Source organism: Lactuca saligna, chromosome 2 (genome assembly GCF_052625555.1).
Source record: "Lactuca saligna cultivar CGN05327 chromosome 2, ASM5262555v1, whole genome shotgun sequence".
Lineage (NCBI taxonomy): Eukaryota > Viridiplantae > Streptophyta > Magnoliopsida > Asterales > Asteraceae > Lactuca > Lactuca saligna.
This window is the reverse complement of record NC_136418.1, coordinates 104700064-104723593: the sequence shown is the minus strand read 5'-3', so window position 1 is coordinate 104723593 and position 23530 is coordinate 104700064. Positions and strand designations below refer to the sequence as shown.

The 23530-nt window shown below is 35.9% G+C and overlaps 1 pseudogene; it reads left to right on the top strand.

Moving 5' to 3' along the window:
- The first annotated feature begins 17723 nt into the window (after positions 1–17723).
- On the top strand, positions 17724–19122 carry LOC145031273 (UDP-glycosyltransferase 75C1 pseudogene; annotated as a pseudogene).
- The last annotated feature ends 4408 nt before the right edge of the window (positions 19123–23530 follow it).

Sequence of the window (23530 nt, the reverse complement as noted above, 5' to 3'; positions counted from 1 at the left end):
CTAACTCATGACTTTCCACATTCCTCATTATCCATGGATTTTAACCTCCATGGAGTATCCATGGGTCACCACATGGGTTTAGCCAAACGTTTTAACACCGTAAAATTTCAAATAAATTTCCACATTTTAAAAACACTTTATTTCACAATATTATAAAACTCATTATTTCATATATTAGGACATAAGTTAAAATCCCAAGATTATAACATAGAAATAAAACTCCGTGTGTGTGTGTACTGATCATGCTGATGCCTTCCCGCGATCCTCACTAGTACGTGAAACACATAACACAAAGCACTGTAAGCACGAAGCTTAGTGAGTTCCCCAAAATACCACATATAACTCATATTAGCCACTCAAGGCTATAACTCTTGTGGGCCCTTGGGCCCTAACTCTATGGACCCCCTGGTCCTAGCTTTGTGGACCTTCTGGTCCAAACTCTGATATACACACAGCATAAATCGCATAGAAATAATGTAGTGCAACACATCACATAGATAGCATACAAGATACTCTATCACATAAATCTGGATACCTACTCAAGGTAAAATATAGTGAGAAGACTCACCTCGGATGTCTCGGGTAATACCTAGCTCGCGTATACACTGATCTAGCTTATGCCTAAACACATAACAATCATCTCAATCACTAACAGGTATCCAGGCTAGACTAGACTCTTACATGTCCTCTAACAAGGCTAAAAGACCATTTTACCCTTCAAACGGTCCCCAAGTCCGATTTTTTATCAAACCCTAAAAGTCAACAAAAGTCAACAGTCAAATCTTGACTAGACTCGTCGAGTGCACAATTGTGACTCGGCGAGTTCAGTCATGAACTCAAGTCCTCTAAATCCCCAATGACTCACCGAGTCACTTCCCCAACTCAGTGAGTCACCAACTATGTGGTTATCAGGGAAACCTATCCCTACTCGTCGAGTCTGTCCTTGGATGCGGTGAGTTCATGCCATGCTCATACTGAAATGACGTCCTGAGGTCAGATCTATTCCTCTAATCTATAGATTTGACCTCCCCAAGCATGATAATCACGTAAAGGTTGGATCTTAGCACACATGCAATGCCTCCAAGCTCCCTTTTGGCGAAATAACCCCAAAAATGGACTTCTAGACTCCAAACACAAAAGTCATGGAAAAAAGCAATCTGATAAGAACTCTCTAGGCCTCTTGAGGTCCGAATCCATGAACCATTTAGGCTTGGGACCTCTCATACTCCATGCTCAAGCTAAAAGATGCATAAAGAAACCCTAGATTCTATTAGAATCATAAAATCACAAGAATGGCATAGATGGTTACCTCCAACCGCTCCCTCTGATCAAATAGGAGTGGATCCAAGATCTTCAATCTACTTAGCTTGCTCTATCTTCTTCCTTCTTGCTAAAACACACAAGAACTAGTGAGTTAGCCTTCCTTTTTGCACCACAACGATCTCTCTGCTCTCTAGGGTTTTCTCAGGGTGTAGTGGCCACAAATGATGGCCATAAGGGCCTTTAAATAGGTCCCATACCCTGGAAATTAGGGTTTCACTTAACAGCATGGACTCGCCGAGCCCATGAGTCAACTAGTCGAGTCCGGTCATTAATCCGTATAAGAACTCGCGATGCTACTCGGTGAGTCTAAGCATCAACTCGCCGAGTTCCTACACAAAACTTAAAATAAAAGAATAATATAATTCACCTTGGAACCCGGATGTTACAAACGTGAAGAACTATGGATCATAAGCCCACTTTATAAGAATGAATGATTTAACAAATCAATCCCCATTCATTTAATTAGTGTTTTTTTATCACAAAATTAATTCCAAACTAATTCTTGATCAATAATAATTAAATAATATGATTTCATATTAATATATTAGAACTTATAATATATTAATAAATCATAAATATCAGCTTCTCACAAAAGTCTATCCAAATTGTTCCGATGTCATGCAACCTAAATGGACCATGGTACTCTTGGGTCAACTACATACCAATAATAGTTATGGGCTTAGATACCTAATGAAAGACCCCAACTTTCGTATTTTTGGAAAGACCCAAACTTTCATACTTCAGAATATCATTACTCCAAAACATGCTATCTGCATATTCATAAAAGCAATATTTTACATTGATAAAGGGATTTAGAAACTATTGGATACAAACCGTCTATTACAAAGTGTTACACACACACACACACACACACATATATATATATATATATATATACTACATAACTACCCAGGATATTGTAATTCATACAAACATAAACTGTAGTACAAAAGTACTATTACAAACTATTCTAAATCTTTCAATAGTATGTGAACATACTAGTTACTTATCACCTGCAATTGTTAAACATTGATAGGGTAAGCGGTGGCTTAGTGAGTTCAATAATAGATACAATATAACGTTATGCCATATATATACTTCAATGTGGTAAAGGCAAAGAAGAGTAACAAGAGATATGTGAGATCATGTGACAAGCGTTCATATCAATCAAAGACTTTATTTAAAGATATACTTTTTAATTCTTGATTTACATCAATAAAGATTTGACCCAAATGGCATAGAAGACATGAAATTTATGATTAACATCTTGTTAGATTTCAGGCTTACAGTCGTGTCTAACCATTTGCTAATCCTATAGAATAGAAGTCATTCTATTATGGAGACATGCTCTACATGGCTAAAGGCTACATACCAATACCAATGTGAAAATAAGTCCTTTCACTGATCACATGGTCAAAGGTATTACAACTGCTATAAAGATAGCGAATAAAATCACACGGGAAAATAACTCAGAATAATAACAATAAAAAGAACATAGCACATATAACACATAAAATACAATTGTTCCTATATATTGAACTCACCTTAAGTTAACCGGGGGTTAAAATAGTAATTTGGGCAGCACTTCGGCTTTAAATATGACTTTCTATGTTGAAAACCGGGAGCTTAATTGAAAACCGGGCTCTGCGAAGGTAGGGGTTCAAAACCGAAAATATAAAATTTTAGGGCTTCTCGGTGGATCGGGGTGTGTTTCGGGTGCTAAAATTAATATTGGGGCTTCGAGAAAAGTCAAAATAGTGAATATATGGAATTAGGGTGAAAAGTTTCAATTAAGGTAAGAGGGCTAGGACCTAGTGGTTGGGACATGTCCACGTCGCACCATCGAGGCTCAGTCTGGAAGCATATGCAAAGCAGCTCGGTGGCAACAGCAACGAGGGGAAGGTGGCACGAGAAGCGAAGGCCACGAGGCCTACTGCGAGGCTCGGACGTGGAGGCGATGCGAAGGCGCGTCAGGGGGCTCGTGGCTGCTTTGGATTGGGGAAAGCGTCGGAATTCCCTTGGACCACACTTTGGTGAAATCAGCATGCGACACGCGTTGCTTCTCGGAATGGCCACGTCTCTGGTGATGCTGCTGCTTCGTGCAAGGTGACATGTCCGAACACTGTTCATGCAAAAATTCTCGGTTTTCGGGCCCGAAACTTCTAAAATCCATAACTTTCGCATACGAGCTCCGTTTTTTACGTTCTTTATATGAACGCGTAGCTAAAATTATGCTCTACAGCTTTCATTTAGACTTCGTTGGCTAATTTTGAATTTATTTTTAATATTATTATTTTTAACAGACCGGGACAGGAAAATCCGTTAAAAATTCATAACTTCTTCATCCGACATCCATTTTCGTCAGACTTTTTACCGTTGTACTACATATGATGAGACCTTTGATTCTCGTTTAGGATGTATCGGTTAAATATCTCTCGATCTAAAATTTGAGTTTTTAGTTGTGTACTGCTAAGTTGAAACTTCGAAAAATCATAACTTCCTCATACGAATTCAGATTTTGGCGTTCTTCTTATCGAATTTCTCGATTTAACAAATAATATGACTTTCATTTAGATTACTAAGGCTAAAACGTAGTTTATCAAAAACTTACTTTTTACGTCATTTGGCGTTGTGCCGGTTTTGTTGCGGATCTTCGGTTAGTCATAACTTATTCGTTACTACTCGGATTTCGACAAGGTTTTCGCCCACAAGTTTCTAACAAGATTCTCTACAACATCAAATAATAAAATTTTACTTATTTAAAAGTTTATATTTTTACTAAATTTCACTATTTGGCTTTTAATTGGAATCTCATAAGACATCAAATATTTTCTGAGTGATTCTAAACATAGTTTTACTTCATTTCTAGTAAAACCCATCTGTTAGATCTCAACACTCAATTTCACATAGTATTTCACAATTTTATTTATTACGAAACACGATTTCAAAATGTGTATGTTACAAATACCTCCTCTTTTTAGGATTTCATCCCCGAAATTACATCGATTAAAATAAATAGGGATATTTTGCTTTTATCTCATTCTTATTCTCCCAAGTATAGTTTGGGCCTCGATGATGATTCCACTTGACAAGCACCAATTCTACTTCTTTATTGCGTAGCTTAGTTGTTCTTTCATTCACGATTTCTTCAGGCTCTTCGACATATCTTAACTTATTATCCAATTTCACCTCGGATAATGGAATTGTATCATCGTAGATGCTCAAGCATTTGCGCAGATAACTTACATGAAACACATCATGAATACTTGCCAAATCTTCAGGCAATTCTAAGCGGTATGCTTGCTTTCCAATTCTCTGGATAATTTTGAAAGGACCAATAAATCTAGGACTCAACTTTCCTTTCTTCCCAAATCGCATAAGGCCATTCCATGGGGATACCTTCAGCATCACGAAATCACCCACTTGGAATCCTATAGGTCGTCTTCTCTTTTCCATATAGAACTTCTATCGATCCTTGGCCACTTTCATTCTTTCTCGTACGATTTGAATCTTGTCGGTGGTGTCTTGAATCATTTCAGGGCCTCCAAGGATCTTTTGTCCTACATCGCGCCAACATAACGGTGTACGGCATTTGTGACCATATAATGCTTAATATGGTGGCACTTTGATTGAAGTGTGGTAACTGTTATTATACGAAAATTCGACAAACGGTAAGTACTTATCCCAGTTACCACCGAACTCCAAGACACATGCACGAAGCATATCTTCTATTGTTTGGATTGTTCTCTCTGTCTGACCATCTATCTGGGGATGATAAGCTGCGCTGAGAGCAACTCGAGATCCTAATTCACGTTGCATACTCGCCCAAAAGTGAGAAGTGAAACGAGTATCACGATCAGAAATGATCTTTAATGGCACACTGTGTCTTGCAACAATTTCATCTAAGTATACATGTGTGTATTTCTCCATTGCAATCGTTTCACGCATGGCAAGAAAATGAGGCGCTTTTAGTTAGGCGGTCGACGATTACCCAAATGCTATCATGCTGTCTAGAAGTCTTTGGCAATTTGGTAATGAAATCCATGGACAGTTCTTCCCATTTCCATACAGGAACACTAAGACTTTCTGGGGTTCCATAAGGCTTTTGGTGCTTTGCTTTCACTTGTAAGCATAATAAGCATTCTTGTACATATCTTCCAATGTCTCTCTTTAATCTAGGCCACCAATAATCAGCTCTTACATCATAGTACATTTTACTTATACTAGGATGGATTGACAGTTTAGATTTATGGGCTTCATCTAAAATCTTCTGTCTCAATCCATCAATCTTTGGAATCCACAGCCGATTCTTGAATACTTTTAATCCTCGCGGATCAAGTAAAGAATCGTTATAATGTATCATCCCTTCTTTCTTCACATTTTCTAGCTTTAGAGCCTCTTCTTGCCATTTATATAATTCATCTAAAATAGTGAATTTTAGTGTAGTATGAGTAATAACATAACACATACTATTGCGATAAACCTTTCTGCTAAGTGCATCGGCAACTATGTTGGCTTTTCTACGATGATATAGGATTTCACAATGATAATCTTTGATCAGCTCCATGGCTCGTTGTTGTCTCATATTCAAAGTTTACTTACTTAATATGTACTTGAGACTTTTGTGGTCGGTAAACAATTGGCATTTTGTACCAAAAAGATAATGCCTGGGGATGATAAGCGATGTTGAGAGCAAATCGAGATCCCAATTCGCGTTGCATACTCGCCCAAACGTGAGAAGTGAAGCGAGTATCGCGATCGAAAATGATCTTTAGTGGCACACCATGTCTTCAAACAATTTCATCCAAGTATACTTGTGCACATATCTCCATTGGAGCCGTTTCACACATGGCGAGAAAATGTGCACTCTTAGTCAAGCGGTCAATGATTACCCAAATGCTATCATATTGTCTTGCAGTCTTCGGCAATTCGGTAATAAAATCCATGGACAACTCTTCCCACTTCCATACAGGAACACTAAGACTTTCTGGGGTTCCATAAGGCTTTTGGTGCTCTGTTTTGACTTGTAAGAATACTAAGCATTCCTGTAAATATTTTCCAGTGTCTGTCTTTAATCCAGGCCACCAATAATCAGCTCTTACATCATAGTACATTTTACTTGTACCAGGATGTATTGACAGCTTAGACTTATGAGCTTCATCTAAAATTTTCTATCTTAATCCACCAATCTTTGGAATCCATAGCCGATTCTTAAATAGTTTTAATCCTCGTGGATCATCAAGTAAAACATCAGCATAATGTACCATTCCTTCCTTCTTCACATTTTCTGGCTTTAAGGCCTCAACTTGCCACTTCTCTAGTCATCAAGAATAGTGAACTTCACCGTAGTGTGAGTAATAGTATAACACATACTATTACGATAAACTTTCCTGCTAAGTACATATGCAACCACATTAGCCTTTCCAGGATGGTACAAGATTTCGCAATCATAGTTCTTGATCAGCTATATGGCTCGTTATTGTCTCATATTCAGAGTTTGCTGACTGAATATATACTTGAGACTCTTGTAGTCGGTAAATAATTGGCATTTCGTAACAAAAAGGTAATGTCTCCAAAGTTCTACGGCAAATACTACTGCAGCAAGTTCAAGATCATGGGTGGGATAATTCTTTTCATAATCTTTTAGTTGTATTGAGGCGTAGGCTATCACTTTACCACGCTGCATCAACACACAACCGATTCCCAATCTTGAAGCATCTCTATATACGGAGAAATCATCATCACCTTCTGGGAGTGATAAGATGGGAGCATGAGTCAAAAGATCTTTTAGAGTTGAGAAAGATTTTTTTTGAGCTTCACCCCATTCGAACTTCACTTCCTTCTGTGTAAGACTTGTGAGAGGTACGGCTACACGAGAAAAGTCTTTAATGAATCTCCCGTAATATCCCGCGAGACCTAAGAAACTTCGAATTTCGGAAGCATTACGGGGCACTTCCCAATTTTGAATGGCTTCGATTTTGATAGGATCTACAGATACACCGTCGCTAGAAATAATATGGTCGAGAAATTGAACTTGACGAAGCCAAAATTCACATTTGAAGAATTTAGCATAAAGTTTCTCCTTTCGAAGAAGTTCTGAGATTTCACCAATATGAACAGCATGATCGACTTCAAAATTGGAATAGATTAGAATATCGTCAATGAATACGATGACAGACTTATCGAGCATTGGGCAGCATACTCGATTAATCATATCCATGAATACGGCAAGAGCATTTGTCAAACCAAATGGCATGACAAGGAATTCAAAATGCCCATAACGAGTACGGAAAGCAGTCTTCGGTACATCTTGCTCTTGTAGTTTCAACTAATGATAGCCAGATCTTAAATCAATTTTTGAGAAATAGCTAACACCCTGAAGTTGATCAAGCGAGGTAGCGGGTACTTGTTCTTGATAGTCACCTTATTCAGTTCACAATAATCCATGCACATTCGCATCGATCCGTCCTTCTTCTTGACAAACAATACTGGAGCAAGCCAGGGAGAGTTACTCGATCGAATAAAGCCTTTGTCAAGTAATTCCAGCAGTTGGATCATCATTTCTTTCGTCTCGGCTGGCGCAAGACGATAAGGAGTCTTTGCAATCGGAGCAGCACCAGACACAAGGTCAATTCGGAATTCTACTTGTATGTCCGGAGGAAGTCCAGGCAAATCATCAGGGAAAACATCGGGATATTCGTTAACAATGGGAATATCATTTACAGTTTTATTCTCCTTTCTTGAGATGTCAACTGTATAGGCCAAATAGATAGGACAACCTTTCGATATGAATTTACGAGCTTTGAGGAAAGAGATTATTTTTAAGATCCTTTGTTCACTGTAGACATGAATAGGATCTTCCCCTGCAATAGGAATGCGTACAATCTTTTCGTAACACAAGAGTTCTGCATGGTTCTTTGACAACCAATCCATGCCGAGAATAATATCGAAATTGGGCAAGGAGATAGGGATTAGGTTAGCAAGAAAATTATAGCCTTTAATTTCTATGACACAATCCTTATAGATTTTATCAGAAAGTAATGATATACTTCCTGCAGTATCTATGTGAAATGGTTGCGTGAGTGCATAGCAAACAGTTTGAAAAGAATGCGCAGATTCATAAGGTACGAAAGAATCCAAGGCAACAGAATCAAATAAGATGTGAGCAGGTCTATAGTTGACAAGAAATGTACTTGTCACGACATTCTGGTCCTCACGTGCTTCCTCTGCAGTAATCTGGAATGCACGACTCTTAGCTTTTGGCACCTCCTCCTTTTTAGCTGGAGTACTCTTCGGTTGTTGGACAGGGACTTAACTTCTCGCCGGTTGTTGAACAGAAGCTTGACTTCCCGTCTCTTGGCTGGTAAGAGTAGGGAAAAAACGCTTCTTGTGGCCAGTAATATCACATGCATAACAAGTCACATCCTTCCTTGGGCAAGCTGGCTTTATATAACCTGTTTCTCCACACCCATAACAGACAATGGATTCCTTGTTTATTTTGCATTGACCCGGATGATTCCTTCCACAAACGCAACATGAAGGTGATTGAATAGAAAAATATTATGACCTACCGTGGGCACGGAAAGCACTCTGAGATTGTGCTTTCTTGCTAGAATCAGTTCGAATAGATTGAGTTGGTGGAATAGTGGAAGTAGGAGTAGTTCTTTCAGTAAGTGGATGCTTTGGAACAGTAAGAGTGGCACCACGTATCGCTAAGTCATGCTCATGTCTTCAAGCATACTCAACGGCTTTATCAAATGACAGAACATCCTGATTCACAATGAAATCAGGGATTTCGTGTCGTAGTCCCTCCATGAATAACTAAATTTTCTCATCTTCACTTGGAATATACTTCGTAGCAAACCTTGCTCTTTGATTAAATTGAGTTTCATACTCATTCACAGTCATTCCTCCTTGTTTAAGCTCGAGGAATTCCTTCTCCAATCTTCTCCTCATATCTAGAGGACAATACTTCTCTAGCACATGAGTCTTGAACAACTCCTCGGATAAGTTCTCCTGGTCACATCCATCGAGAGTTTCATATGTTTCTTCCCACCAGACTAAGGCTTCTCCAATGAGCATTGCAGAAGGATAAATAGCCTTGTCTTGATCATCCACATGAGAAACACGAAATACTTTCTCAGTGTTCTGAATCCAAGTTAGAACAATTATAGGATTAAGGACACCAGAAAACTCCGTAGCACCACTACTCTTGAAATCTTTGAACGACGGACGCTTCACCTTTCCGTTTGAAGATTATCTAGCGACTTTCTCTTTTCCTTTATTATCATTCTTTTTGTGTTCTTCCAGAGTCTGTCGAATAACACCGGTAAGTTTAACCAAGAGTTGCTCCTCACGAGGAGATACTGGAGTATTCACTTCCTCGGGTTGAGGATCTCCACCAACGTCAGGGGTACGGCTACTTACTTGTTCAGCCATCGATCTGAAATACGGAGTAAGACAATATTTTAGAATATTAGGGTTTATTATTACCTAATAATTTTACTTATATATTTCCTATGGATTGTATCCCTATACTTATAATGATTAAGTTCATATATTGAACTTCCTATAGTTTAAGTCTAAATACCAATCCGTGGAATTTAGTTCGCTTAAACTACTGCTCTAATACCATGGTTGAAAGACCCCAACTTTCGTATTTTTTGAAAGACCCAAACTTTCGTACTTCACAATATCATTACTCCAAAACATGTTATTTGCATATTCATAAAAGCAATATTTTACATTGATAAAGGGAATTACAAACTATTGGATACAAACCGTCTATTACAAAGTGTTATATATATTACATAACTACCCAGGATATTGTAATTCATACAAACATAAACTGTAGTACAAAAGTACTATTACAAACTATTCTAAATGTTACAATAGTATGTGAACATACTAGTTACTTATCACCTGCAATTGTTAAACATTGATAGGGTAAGCGGCGATGCTTAATGAGTTCAATAATAGATACAATATAACGTTATGCCATGTATATACTTCAATTTGGTAAAGGAAAATAAGAGTAACAAGACATATGTGAGATCATGTGACAAGCATTCATATCAATCAAAGAATTTATTCAAAGATATACTTTTTAATTCTCTATATACATCAATAAAGCTTTGACCCAAATGGCATAGAAGACATGCAATTTCTGATTAACATCTTCTTAGATTTCAGGCTTATAGTCCTGTCTAACCATTTGCCAATGCCATAGAATAGAAGTCAATCTCTTACGGAGACATGCTTTACATGGCCAGAGGTTACGTACCAGTACCAATGTGAATCTAATCCTTTCACTAATTGTGACAACCCGATATTTCAACTATATGTAAACGACCTAAAAAGTCAAGTATTATAACCACGTTCGTTATAATAAAATTAACTTCGAAAATAAAATATCCAAAAATCACTAATTAAATTACCTATTATGTTAGATGTCATTAAACCGTGATCGTACGTGAAAAGAACGCCCAAATCCGACTTCGTATAACAAAGTTAGGAATTTTCCAAGTTCGGCTTAGCAACGGACAGCTAAAAACTCGAATCGGAGATCGAGCGACTTTTGGCCGGAATGACCTAAACGAGAATCGAAGGTTCGACAATGGTTTTTCAACGGTAAAAAGTCTGGCAAAAATAGACGTCAGATAATGAAGTTATGAATTTTTAAAGAAATTTTCTTACCGCGACCTTTTAAAAATAAATAATAAAAATAATTTCAAAATTTGCCGACGGTATCTAAACGAAAGTTGTAGAGTATGGTATCACCTATGCGTGGATATAGAGAACGTCGAAAACGGAGTTCGTATGAAGAAGATATGAATTTTTGAAGTTTATTAAATATTAAATATATATTTTTTTATTGAAATCTTCGGTATTATCCGAAGGCCACGCGAGTACGCCCAGCGTGCTCAAGGCCTTGGCCTCAGATCGTCCAAGTCGCGTCCTATGCGAGGCTATGCCCCGTCCCATCCGAGCTCCGAGGCAGTCGAGGTTTCGGTCATGCGTGACGCATGTGTACGCCCAGCGTACCCGCGTACGCCCAGCATACCGACGCGGTTCCCAACCCCTATAAAAGGGATGCGAGGGTTCCGAAGAAAGAGCTCCATTTCTCTCATTTATCTTGCGTTCTTGCCTCGTTTTCCGTGCCTGTGCTACCCCGAAGCCCCGATCACTTTGCTCAAGTCCCGAAGGTCGTTTGTGCTCCCGAGATTCCCGAGAATCCCGAGAAAATCTGCTTTCTCGAGTCGAAATTCTGTCCGGTTTTCATCTCGCCTCCTCCGATCTTTCAAGTGAGTTCATACACCTATAATTAACACTTTTAAATGTTTTATGAGTACTTTTATATGCTTTTAAGGGTGGGGAATACAAGTAAAACACTCGATTATTATTGTGTGTTATATAAACTTTCACTATACGCGTTTTATCAACGGAATCATATGTGATTTATAACTATTATAGGGAAACTTTTATATGCAAATTATACCACGACAACATTTTATCTTTTGAAATGAGAAATGATTTATGTATTTATATAAATCAGACACTTTGCTTATACTATATTTATGTGTGTTGGTTTTACCACTACAAAAACTATATTTTTCATAACAAGTGAGCATTTTCACTAAAGGTTTATTATACAAACGAAACACGCTTTTAGGAAACTATAATAGGTATAGTTTTATGAGAATACTACGAACTTTTACATACATGGAAATACTATTTCAAGAAGCTACTTTCATATACAATAACAAACGAACATTTTCACACGTAAATCTGTTTTATACTAAGTTTTGTGAGACATTAAACTTCACGTACGCACAAGTACACATTTCAAGTCTTGTATTATATACCAGAATCCCTTGGAGGGGGAGCATGGTGTTTGTGTATAGATCTATACGGGCTTGACAATCCCGCGCCCTGACTATTACCTACAGTACACCATTTGGGGTGACAAACGTCAGAACATTCCAACGCCTGAAGAACGTTGTGTATAGGCATTCCTTGTCAATAGCATGGCTATAAAACTCATATAGAGTATTAAAAACACATTGATTTACAGGGGTTTTCAAATATAATGGAGGTTTTATACATACATAAGTTCATCTATTTTATGCATGAAAAACCCAATTGTGATATATGTTTGGAACTTCTAACCACTACTCATAGATGGACAAACATCAACTTTTTATCATATATTGGTCTTGAATTAAGGCTACATTTATACCAGTAGGAAATATGGGATTTTCTAGAGACTAACGAACAAAAACGAACCATTTCATTTTCATACAAATACTATCATTAAATGCTTATGTAACTCACCAGCTTAAATGTTGATCTACTCTTTCAAAACTACTTGTATGTCCCAGGGACTCAGTAATTAAAGGTACTAAACAGCTTTTGAAGAAGGAATGTTGCAGCACTAGTTTAAATTCATATTTTGACATCATATTGAAATTGGTTTTGAACATGTACTCTTTTAAATAATGTAAATTTTCAATTATATAAATGATGGTTGTATTGCTTTATTTACTATGTATTCATTTGTTACGTTACCACATGAAGTCATCCGCCCCCGAACGTTTCCGCCGTTCCGGTTTGGGGGTGTGACACTGATCACATGGTCAAAGGTATTACAATTGTTATAAACATAGCGAATAAAATCACACGGGAAAATAACTCAGAATAATAACAATGAAAAGCACATAGCACGTATAACACATAACATACAATTGTTCCTATATATTAAACTCACCTTAAGTTAACCGGGGCTTAAAATAGTAATTTGGGCGGCACTTCGGCTTTAAATATGACTTTCTATGTTGAAAACCGGGAGCTTAATTGAAAACCGCATTCTGTGAAGCTAGGACTTCAAAACCGAAAAGATAAAATTTTCGGGCTTCTCGGGGGTCTCGGGGCGTGTTTCGGGTACTAAAATTGATACCAGGGCTTCGGGAAAAGTCAAAATAGTGAATATATGAAATTAGGGTGAAAAAGTGTCAATTTTTCAAAGTTACCCGGGAAGGCTCGCAACCTCCCTTTATATAGGGTGAGAGGGCTGAGACCTAGTGGCTGGGTGATGTCCACGTCGCACCAGCGAGGCTCGGTCCAGAAGCAGATGCGAAGCAGCTTGGTGGCATCAGCAGCAAGAAGCGAAGGCCATGAGGCCTGCTGCGATGCTCGGATGTGGAGGCGATGTGAAGGCGCGTTAGGGGGCTCGTGGCTGCTTCGGATTGGGGCAAGTGTCGGAATTCCCTTGGACCACACTTTGGTCGAATCAGCATGCGACACGTGTTGCTTCTCGCAATGGCCACGTCTCCGGTGATGCTGCTGCTTCGTGCGAGGTGACGTGTTCGAACACTGTTCATGCGAAAATTCTTGGTTTTCGGGCCCCGAACTTCTAAAATCCATAACTTTCGCATACGAGCTCCGTTTTTAACGTTCTTTATATGCACGTGTAGCTACAATTATGTTCTACAACTACCTTTTAGACTTCGTTGGCTAATTTTAGCTTTATTTTTAATATTATTATTTTTAACAGACCGGGACAGGAAAATCCGTTAAAAATTCATAACTTCTTCATCCAACATCCGTTTTCGTCAGACTTTTTATCGTTGTAATACATATGAAGAGACCTTCAATTCTTGTTTAGGATGTATCGGTTAAAGATCACTCGATCTAAACTCGAGTTTTTAGCTGTCTACTACTAAGTTGAAACTTCGAAAAATCATAACTTCCTCATACGAAGTCAGATTTTGGCGTTCTTTTTATCAAATTTCTCGGTTTAACGAATACTACAACTTTCATTTAGATTACTAAGGCTAAAAAATAGTTTATGAAAAACTCACTTTTTACGTCATTCGGTGCCGTGCCGGTTTTATCGCGGATCTTCAGTTGATCATAACTTGTTCGTTATAACTCGGATTTCGACGAGGTTTTCGCCTACAAGTTTCTAACGAGATTCTCTACAACATCAAATAATAAAATTTTACTTATTTAAAATTTTATATTTTCGCTAAATTTCACTATTTGGCTTTTAATTGGAATCTCATAAGACTTCTAATATTTTCTGAGTGATTCTAAACATAGTTTTACTTCATTTTTAGTAAAACTCATCTGTTAGAACTCAACACTCAATTTCACATAGTATTTCACAATTTTATTTATTACGAAACACGATTTCAAAACGTGTATGTTACACATAATCCAACAAGAAGATGCTACGAAGCATGAATTGGATGCCTTACAAGCTAATAGTACATGAGATATTGTCAAGCTACCAAAAGGAAAATGACCAATTGCATGTAGGTGGGTATAGAGTTAAATACTGTTATGATTGACCAATTGAATATCACAAGGCACATTTAGTTGACAAAGGTTTCACTTAGAAGGAAGGCATTGACTACCATGAGACGTTTTCACTAGTAGTCAAGTTAAGCACTATACATAGTCTTGTAGCATTGGCAGTGAAAAATTAGTGGAATATACATCAATTTGGCTAGAATAACCCCTTTTTTCATGGAGAATTAAATGAATAAGTTTACATGAACCTTCCACCTTGATATGAAACATGATCATCATCTCTTGTTTGTCAATGAAAGAAATCTCTATACGGTTTGAAGCAGTCAGTAATAGTATGCCAAGTTGTCTTTTGCCTTACGAATTAAAGGATATTCACATTCTTATAATGATTACTCTCTATTTCTCAAGAAGTTTGGTTCTACAAATTTTATTGTTGCTATATATGTCGATGACATATTAATACGTGGAATAATCTTGAAGATATTACAAAGTTGCAAAACCTTTCATGAGGAACAGTTCAAAATCAAGGATTTAGGATTCCTTCATTATTTTCTAGGAATTAAATTTTACTCAATAGACAAAGGAATGGTAGTTCATCAAACCAAAATTATTAAAAAGTTGTTAGCTTCTTATGAATTGTTGGACTCATCTTCATCAACAACTCCCCTACTATCCAATCTCAAGTTGTTACAGGTCATGGATAATCCCCTTTATGATGCTACTAACTATTGACAACTTGTGGGGAAGTTCTATTTTTTGTTACATACACGACCTAATCTTGCTTTCAGCATTAGGATTTGAGTCAATTTAACAAAACACCTTGTCAAGCTCATTATCAAACTGTTTTTCATGTTCTTAAGTATCTCAAAGGAACAATTGATCAAGCTCTTCTGTTTAATAACTATTCATCTTATTGATTAGAGGCCTATTGTGATTCCGATTGGGCTGCGTGTTTAGTTACTAGACAGTTTACCAGTGGGTTCTTAATCATGTTTGGCAGATCGCCTATCTCATGGAAATTTAAGAAGCAAGTCACTATTTCTTTGTCTTCTGCAGAAGTATAGTATCGTTTTATGAGAAGAGTCACAACAGAGCTTGCATGGGTCAATCGCCTTTATTTAGAATTTGAGATTCCTAATATCAATCATGTTCCTTTCAAGTGTGATAATATGAATGTTATATCCATTGCAACAAATCATGTTTTCCATGAGCGAACTAAACACATGGAAATGGATTGTCATTTTGTTCGTGAGAGAGTACAATCAGGATTAATTTGTTTGTCTCATGTTTGAACTAATGAACAGAGGACATATATTCTTACAAAATCTCTCTCTAGCTCTAAACATATAGATGTAACATCCAAGTTTGGATTTTTTTTATATGGATCCAACCTTGCCGCGAGGGGGGGTGTGGGGGCGCTATTAGCTAGATCATCCTAGCCAATATAGTTGTTATAACCATTTCTAACTACCAAGGGTAGTATTGTCTTTTCAAGTTAGAATTTTGTTTGTGTTAGTTAGTAGTAGTTAGATACTCTTTTATGTAATGTTATTCATGCATATATATGTAATAATCATAGACTATAATAAAGTAATGAGAAGATATCTTTCAAATCAATTCATCTTTTTTGTTCATTTTCTCTGATCTTAACAATCGTGAGAAAGGTTGACAGTGGAGGATAACAATCGTGAGAAAGGTTGACAGTGGAGGATATTAGGAGAGGTTTTAAGAGTGAAGGATAACAATCGTGAGAAAGGTTGACAGTGGAGGATATTAGGAGAGGTTTTAAGAGTGAAGCTCTAATACCATATTATTAAATGGGATTTCATTTCTTTTTAAACAACACATCACACATATTCATACAAAATGCAATACTCTTTGGTGCATACAACATGAGCCGCTATCATTTTGCTTAAGACCTAGGTTATACTTATACACATATAATATACACTAAGGTAGTGTTTGTTTTTTGTCTGCAGATCTGCGAGACGTCTTCTGTCTGCGCCGCGCAGACCACGCGCAGACATTAGTCTTCGCAGACTGTTTGTTTTTTTGAAGACTGCAGACCTAAAAATATCTGCGCGCCCTCTTCTTGGCGAAGATGTGGACCAGAGTCTTGTAACATCTTCAGACATCTTCTAGCTTAAAAAAACATATATATCTTTATTTTTTTAAAGTTTTTTTTTTTTTAATTTATATTTTTTCCAACTTTATTAATGATAAACAATATGAAAAAAAATTACAAAACTTAAAAAAAAACATTTGACGATACAAACATGATATTTTTAACAAATTTATAAATAAAAATTTATTATAATAATATTCGTTGAAGTTGTTTATATAAATATGAAAAAAAACTCATAATATATTCTTATATTTTTTTGCCAAAATTTTGTAAAACTTTATTTAATAGAGTATCATCAAATTCTTTGATCACTAATTATAATGTTTAGTTATAACTTTGCAATCAAAGTTGTTGGTTTTTATCAAATATGTATATGAATTAATACCATTTTTATTTTTATTTTTTATATAATAATACATAAAAGTTGATCTAGATTCGTTATATATTTATAATAAAGTCGTAGAAATATATAAAAAATTCGCTTTGAAGTTTTAAAAAATCAGTTTATTTAGATTTCAATTTATTTTAATAGCCCGCAGATATTAAAAAAACAAACAGTCTTCTATTTTCAGACTGCAGACGTTTGGTCCACCTCTTCTACTGCAGAGGTCTACAGATGTGGTCCGCAGACTGCAGATATTTTGCCTCAGAAAAAACAAACAGCACCTAACACTCAACTATCTAATTTTTCTACCCATCGTCACCTATATCCACAAAGTTTAAAGTTAAAACACCCTTTTAGTTTTTAAAATCTTTGATATTTATTTTTTCCTATTTAATTTTTGTAATCAACTGTACTCGTATGTAATCTTGTTCAAATATAAATTTAATCTTTTTTAAAGGTTTCACGGATTGAAACGGCAAACCCTATGTGTCATATCGAAAACAACCGAATCAGTTTCAATGGTGATCCTCTAAATATAATTAATCACATAAACTAAAGACTAAGTGTGCACCAACACTGACTTCTTACTGGTAAACACAGAACCACCATGAATCACCCACATGTCCTGCTCGTTTCTCAACACGCGTACGGCCATCTCAACCCAACCATTGAGCTCGCCAAGAACCTGCGACGCGTCGGTGCACGTGTCACCATTGCAACCACCGTCACCGGTTTCAACAACAAGCTCAAATCTCTGCCTTTCTTCGATGACATCTCTTGTGTTTCCTTCTCCGACGGCCATGATGATGACATCAACCCAGACAAGATCCCCGGCTACTTTCAAGACCTAGAGCGCGTGGGCTCCGAGAGCCTTGCATGTGTTATTCAAACTTTGTCAGAAAGCGGCAACCAGGTTACATTTCTAGTTTACACCCTCTTCATACCTTGGGCAGCGGTGGTGGCGCGTGAGCTAAACGTGCCTTCTGCCATCCTCGTCATCCAAACCGCCACTTGCTTTTCGATTTATAACCATTTCTGCAACAGTCGTGATGGTATTGCTGTTGTAAACAAAGATATCGAAACCTCCATTTCTCTACAGTTACCAGGATTACCCTTGTTGAAATGTAGTGATTTTCCAACGTATCTATTACCAACTGATCCGACTTTTTCCGAAATGATTTCTCTTTGTCAAGAACACCTTAAGTTTCTTGAGGAAGAACCTAATCCACGTGTGCTGGTGAACACTATGGATGACCTGGAGTCTGATTCCATAAAATCCATCAAGAACGCCGTTGTCGTCGGCCCATTGGTTCCTTCTTCTTTCTCCGACAATCATGGCTCATATTTTCGATGGCTAGATTCAAAACCAGAAAACTCGGTGATATACGTGTCATTTGGGAGCAAGGCTGTGATAAGCAAAGCTCAAAAGGAAGAGATTCTACATGGATTGATAGAATCGAGTCGGCCATTTTTGTTGGTTTTACGTGACAACTGTGAAGATGAAGACGAAGAGATAAAGGAATTGAAGGAGAAAGTAGGAGACGATGGGCTGGTGGTGGGGTGGTGTTCACAAATGGAGGTCTTGAGACACGGTGCTGTCGGGTGTTTTGTTACGCATTGTGGGTGGAACTCGACATTGGAAAGTATGGTGGCCGGAGTGGCAGTTGTGGCGTGTCCACAGTTTTCCGATCAGCCGACGAATGCAAAGATGGTGGAGGAAGTGTGGGGGAATGGTGTCAGAGCGGTGGTGGATGAGAAAATGTTGGTGAGGAGAGAAGAGGTGAAGAGGTGTTTGGAAGCGGTGATGGGAGGCGGCGAGAGGGCGGAAGAAATAAAGAAGAGCGTTGAGAAATGGAAAAAGGTTGCCATGGAATCTCTCAAAGATGGTGGTTCGTCACAGATAAATCTAAAAGTATTTTTGGAAAGCATTTTATAAAACTAATGAATATTTATAATTTAGTAAATCATTATTAAAAAAAAAAAAAAAAGGTAAATCATTATCAAAACTTTTAATTTGACTAAATTTTTTGCATTTATTATATGTTGAGACTTGAGATATGTATTTTAGGTGGTCGTTCTAATATTCGTTTCTTTGATTTCGTTCCTTACTTAATGCAATATGTTGGTTTTATCATTAAGCTCTTCTGCAACAGGACCTGCAGAACTTTTCGATTACAAAGTGTTTGAAAATCTAGCAAGTATTTGCTATAGCATACTTCCTAATATTTGGTATTTGGGTTTCTTCATTTCATTTACATCGGGTTATTTATTCTTATTATCAAATCGCAATCTAACAATTTCCATTTTGACTTGATTTGTCTTTGACAATCAAACATTCCAAAGAGTCATCTCCTTCCTCCTAGTTGGCGTCGAACAAACTTAACTTGTACCAACATTCACCAATTCCAAGCAATACATGAACTTCTACATTCGGTGGGTTCTCTTAAGGTGGGTTCTCTTAAGTAGTTATCTTCTCAATTAAGAAAATGTCTTTTTCAAGAACATCAATAATAAAATTCAACCTCACATCAGTATCCTTAGTCTTTCTAATGATAGACTCAATTATTTGCGATACATAACACACTCTAAGTGTCAAAATACTTCTAGCATCAATATTTCTAGCATCATAAATTAGATGGATATTAGATGTTCTCTTCAAGCGATATATATAATCCATTTGAATGCCTCCCAGCAAGTCTTCTCCACCACATTAAGTTCATCGGCCAGATCAAGTGTAATGCATATCATAACATATATGCGACTTCCAAAAACACTCAAATGTGGAACTCTCCACATGCAATCCTTAACCTCATCTATAGACGGTATGGTGCTACGATCATGTTTATAATGTGCTCATAAACGGTAGGTACACATGTTTATAATGTGCTCATAAACGGTACGTACACCTAGTTATGTAGAATCTATATTACTGATGAATATCAACAATCAAAGTATCCCAGCTATTGAAAGTTATGGTAGGCCCTAAATGTTGCAAAATAAAAAGAAGTTATGGAGAGCGAGATTCAATCCATGTATATTAAAACTTGGTTGATCAAGCACATGGCCTTAACGGTTATGTGTAACGGATCTTCAAGAAGAGACAAGCATGTATATCAACAAACTAAGAATCAAACCAATATAGGTTTAAAGGATGTCTATTCTTAAGAAGTTCATTTATGGACTGAAACGATCACCTCGTAATTGAAATCTTTACTTTTAATAAGAAAGTTGATAGAGCTTTAATTTCGAGAGACGAATATGAACCATATATATGTCAAAGCTAGAAGAAGCAATTAGAATCTTTATTTCAATAAGAAAGTTTAAAGAGTTTGAGTTTTGAGAAATGAATATATATATATATATATATATATATATATATATATATATATATATATATATATATATATATATATATATATATATATATTAGATTTGTGCCCGCACAAAATGATAATAATAAATAATTTTTTTTCGCGAATAGTTTCCTATGTGGAAATAATTGTTACATTTTATTATTAGTCCTTATATAATAGAAAAAATCTATTTTTAAATAGAATATTTATGGTTAGACTTTATGTTTATATTTATGTTTATATTATATGTTTATATATTGATGTAAATTAGTTAATATTGGTGATTAGTTTAAAAAATGCAAATTAATTTATATAAATGAATTTTATATTTTAAAATTTTCATTTGCTCCAAATTGAAATTTTAATTATTTTCCTTAATTTGTGATTTCGAATTTTTAGCAAGTTTTAATGAATTATTTATGTATATCGAATTTGTACAAAAAACTGTATAACTTATACATCTTAAAATTCAAAATATATGACTAATATGCTTTATAATATATATATATATATATATATATATATATATATATATATATATATATATATATATATATATATATATATATATATATATATATATATATATATATATATATCAAAGCTAGTGGGAGCAATTAGAATCCTTGTTTGAATGATAGAATTTAAGAGTTTGAACTTCAAGAAACGAGTACGAGCCATAAATATATGTCAATGCTAATATGAGCATTGTTGTCTCTTTTGTAATGTACATTGATTATGTACACATTCATAAGAAACTATGTTCTAACTTAGTAAATGTAAAATCTTGGCTTGGTAAGGAGATTCGTTTACTATGATACATATGGGAGATACAACACACATACAAAATATAAGGACCTATCGAGATAGATCTAAGTGATTATTGGATTAAGACAAAATACATGAAATATTGACAAAACTTGACACGTAGAACTCTAAAAGGTTTCATGCTTAATAAAATATGGCATGACATTGAGCGATGCTAATATCCAAGGTTGTAAACCTCGTTATTTGGTACCTGTTCGACTGACTACCAAGTAACGAGTACTCGGAGAGTAGTCGGATTTGGTAATACATGTATAAATATTTTTATGGAAATTATATATGTCAAAATCATAAGTTGAAATTAAAAGTTGATTGAAATATATAACAAAATATATACACATTAATACACAAAAATATAAAAACGCATAATGGTCTCACTTTGTGAATAATTGTTGAAAATTTAAGATACATATGTAGTAATAATCACATGTGTGTTTGTTAAATAATAAATCATTAAGTATATTATACATATTAATCACTGAGTTGATCGAGTTTTACAACACCGCTCAGTTCAGTAAGGGATTGATCGAGGAGTACTTGGGATTCTGCAACTCGCATGGGAAAGGGGTCGAGTTGCAAATACTCAGAGGAGTAATCAGACAACTTGGCGAGTTTTAAAACACTGCTAATATCCTAGTTCTACTATTGAGCTAGATGAAATGAGTAGTATTCCACATGTTTCTACTATGGGATCAGTTATATATGTCATGGCATGTACTATATTTGACGACTCGTATGCCTTGAGCATGCCAAATCAGGTTCAAATCAATTTGGATAGAATAAATAAATTGAAATCAAGAACATTCCTTAGTGTGCTAGGAGGACAAATGAGATGATCTTATTAGTATGGGAGAGATCATCGTAAAAGTTACATTGATGTTATGTTCCAGGCTAATATAGACGATTATATCCATAGTCGGAATTGGTATTTTACTAAATAATGAAGTATTAGCTTGGAAGAGTACTAAGTAATTCACCATAGTGGATCTAACAATAAACTTAGAGTACATTGTATCTAATTAGACTACAAAGAGAATCTATATGATCAAAGGAGATTCATTAAAGAGTAAAGACATTAGTGTTGGAATCCAATCATTAATGATCATTTTGAAGTTTCTTTAAGGGTGAATTTACATTGAGTATGGATCCCAAGTCATACAAGCTTAATGACACATACTGAGTAAGTACTATCACATTTGATGGATGGTCAAATGTATAGACATCATATCAGACAATAATCTTGCCGATCTATTCCCTAACCTAATGTAACTAACCTAGTCTGACAATCCGACAAAGTCAAGACACATTAGATTTGCAAATAAATTAGCTTGAACACTTTTAGTTTAGTTTGTTTTAAATTTAAGAGCTTAAGCAGTATAATTCTTAATTTGGTTTGGAGATTATTAAATAGAGATATTTGAATTATGGTGGAGATCGTTCCTTTCATTTAGCTTGTCACCATGTTCTCTTTTTGTATGTTTGGAACCCATTTCCAAAGTATTAATTTACTCAAACCTCCACAGTTGGTCATACTCTTGGAAGTAAGTAAGGGATTTAAGACTGGCATGGGTATTAGTTGAGTGTCCATGGTGATTGGGGATATTACATAGATTGTGATAACACTTACGAATACTTAAAAGAGATTTAATTATTGGAACAACCCATACATAGAGATTCCTTCATGGATATAATCAAAAGTAATTCTATAATGATAATATCTTCTATTCTTCAAACTGAGACACATATGAGGTTTTTCTCTATAATTCAATTATGCATTGGTTTACTCTAACATTATCTGTAACTGGTAGTAATAAAGGCTATGTCCATGTGTGACATTATGAAGTAAATAAAACCTATGTAGTATAAATTTATTTGTTTCTTCTGCCTTAAAACGAGAAGCGATATATATGGCCCCTCGATAATTTGGTGCTGACATCTAAGTGCTTAGTTGAGCCCTGAATGAAACTGATGTATTGAATTTTGTAGTCAGATGCAATCTTCACAAATCGATTTTGGGAATCATAATCTTGAACACTCAGATTGACCCTTATCTATGTATCAAATTCATACATGTATCTTGTAGAATAAAGGTTTAGTTGATCACTTATCTAAGTAGAGTTCGATTGTTGATTTGGATGGCTAACTCTATGTTAATTATTGAAGAAGTATTAGACTTTGTATAGTTTATGACTGGTCCAAGTAAGA